General features: G+C 55.5%; 1 protein-coding gene across 1 annotated transcript in view; it reads left to right on the forward strand.

Moving 5' to 3' along the window:
* The first annotated feature begins 2,514 nt into the window (after positions 1 to 2,514).
* Positions 2,515 to 2,622, forward strand: part of SYCE3 (synaptonemal complex central element protein 3) — a 12,870-nt gene continuing 12,762 nt past the window's right edge. The window contains exon 1 of the mRNA XM_011942225.1: positions 2,515 to 2,603. The gene's annotated coding sequence lies outside the window, so the exon portion shown is untranslated. The remainder of the gene's footprint in view (positions 2,604 to 2,622) is intronic.

Here is a 2,622-nt window from a genome sequence, read left to right on the forward strand (position 1 = left end):
CCGTCTTGGCCTCCCAAAGTGCTGGGATTACAGGCTTGAGCCACCGCGCCCGGCCAAAAATTTTTTTAAAAAATTAGCCAGGTGTGCTGGCACTTGCCTGTGGCTCCAGCTACTCAGGAGGCTGAGTTGGGAGGATTACTTGAGCCTGAGAGATTGAGGCTGCCGTGAGCCATGATTGACCCACTGCATTCCAGCCTAGGTGACAGAGTGACACCGTGTCTTAAAAATAAATAAATAAACCTCTGGTGACAACCCACCAAACCCCAGTTAGTTCCCCCATGTCCCATAGGTCTGCATTAATAAAAGCTAGCAGCCATAACATAAATCCTGAAACCTTATGGCTCAACCCAATAGATGTTGGACTGTTGGTCAGATAAAGTCCAGTTGGCTGAGATGAGGGCTCTGCTCCATACTGTTAATCAAGGACCTTTGGCGACAGACACCCTGCCTTCAGCAGGTAGTTCTCAAGCTGCCTTGAGCATCAACATCATAAGTACATGGGGAGAGAGAGGGCCACTTGTGGGAGGCTTTGATGGCCTCAACCTCAAAGTGATATACAGCATTTCCCTCCACACCCTTGGCCAAGACTTGTATTTCAAGAGAAGCTGAGAAGTGTGTCCAGGGTGTAAAGGAAACATTTAGTGACAGTTGGTCTCAGATACACAAGGGCATGGAAAGACCAGCCTGACATCTTCCTGGGCTTCCCAAGAGCCCATGCCTTCATGGCCTGGAGTCTGCAGGGTAGCCCACCTCCAGCTCCTGAGCAGGGTATTCAAGAGCCCGCACATTCCAGCTCAACTGATCTTTCCTGAGTCTTCTCTGTCCCTTACCAAGAACCTTGAGCCCAGAACACACTCACCATTCCCCAAAGGAGGCAGCCTGAGGCACACCCTCACCTTTGCCCTAGATGGGCCTTCTGCCTGGAATCCTGTGCCCTTTCTCCTCCTCTCCCGAAGCTGTCTTCATTAGCCATCAGAATTATTCCTGCTTCGGGCCGGGCACAGTGGCTCACACCTGTAATCCCAGCACTTTGGGAGGCCGAGGCGGGCGGATCACCTGAGGTCAGGAGTTCGAGACCAGCCTGGCCAACATGCTGAAACCCCCTCTCTACTAAAAATACAAATACTAGCCGGGCGTGGTGGCAGGGGCTGGGAATCCCAGCTACTCGGGAGGTTGAGGCAGCAAGATTCACTTGAACCTGGGAGGCGGAGGTTGCAGTGAGCCGAGATTGTGCCAGTGCACTCCAGCCTGGGCAACAGAGGAGACTCTGTCTCAAAAAAAAAAAAAAAAAAAGACATTATTCCTGACTCATGTTTCTCCGGGGTGCTGTAACAGAAATCGGCTCTGGGCTGTATAAGCAAATGAAAGTATGAAGAGCAGCTTGCAGGTGGAAAGGGATGGCCAGAAAACCAGGTTCCATGGGGCAGGAACCTGGCAGCCAGAGTGTGGCCCAGGCAGCAGCCTCCTCAATAAACAGGCGAATGCTCACTCCTTGCCCAGAACTGTCTGGCTCAACTCCAGCCATTTTTCCTCCTCTGCAATCAGGCTGTTAAGAATCAGAATCCCTGAGAGAAAATTCAGGGGGTCTCAGGTTTGTCAGGATTCTCAAACACAAGGTGTTCAAAATCAAAGTTAACCTTCCAAGCTAGCTTCTCCCACTCCTCCACACCTCTGCCAGTGGTATCACCCCGGCCATCAGCCCGTTCCTTCTTCCTCCCTCCCTCCCTCCCACATAACCAAGCCCTCTCAAGTCGACCTTGGAATGGCTTTGACCCTGTCCACCACTCAGCCCAACAACAGCAACGGTCGGCTCCGTCGCCACCCGCCTCGGCAGCCAGAGAGACCTTTTAGCTCTGCCACTCGCCTACTTACCACCCTTGTAGGGTGCCCATGGCCCTCTGAAAAAAAGGCTGAGCTCAGACTGGTCTCTGGTCAGCCTCCTCTCAGCCGGAGCTTTCTGTCACTGCCCCTTTAGGTGCTCAGTGGCTCTGCTTCCAGTTCTTGCCTGGAGACCAGGAGCGCCCGGGAGACCCCAGCACTTTCCAGCCCACATGGACCTGCGTGCACCTCTGCCTCTTCTCCCTGAGCCTGGGCTGCCTCCTCTGTAAGACACATGCCAGACAATGCCCGCCACACATGGTCGCTGTGACAGTGGAACTAGCTGGGCGTTCGCTCCTCATGAGCGAACATTTGAGGCGTTCGCTCCTCAAATGTTCACCAGCACCTTTGGTACCGGGCGCTGTCCGGGACACTGGGGACACAGCAGGCAAACGGGGCCCTGCGTATAAATCCTTAAGCTCAAGAAGGAGGTGGGGACAAAACTGTCAGGCCGGGAAGCTCTTCATCTCCGCAGGATTCTCCCTCAACCTCAGGACGTCCCCAGCACCGCACCTGCCAGTCCCAGACTCGGACGCCGCAGACCGGCGGGAGCAGCACGGGATGACCCGCCTCTTTTCCCGAGGACACCCAATGAGGGCGAAAGGCCACTTCCGGGGCGGGTCCGCTAACGGAAAGGGCGGGGCATCCCTCGCGAGGAGCGGCCTTGTTCCTCAAGTGGCCGCTGGGGGCGCCAGAGCAGGACCGGAGCGCGGGCCAAGCCGGAGGTGAGCGAGGCCGCGCCGC

Source organism: Colobus angolensis, unplaced genomic scaffold, assembly GCF_000951035.1.
Source record: "Colobus angolensis palliatus isolate OR3802 unplaced genomic scaffold, Cang.pa_1.0 Scaffold208, whole genome shotgun sequence".
Classification (NCBI taxonomy): Eukaryota; Metazoa; Chordata; class Mammalia; order Primates; family Cercopithecidae; genus Colobus; species Colobus angolensis.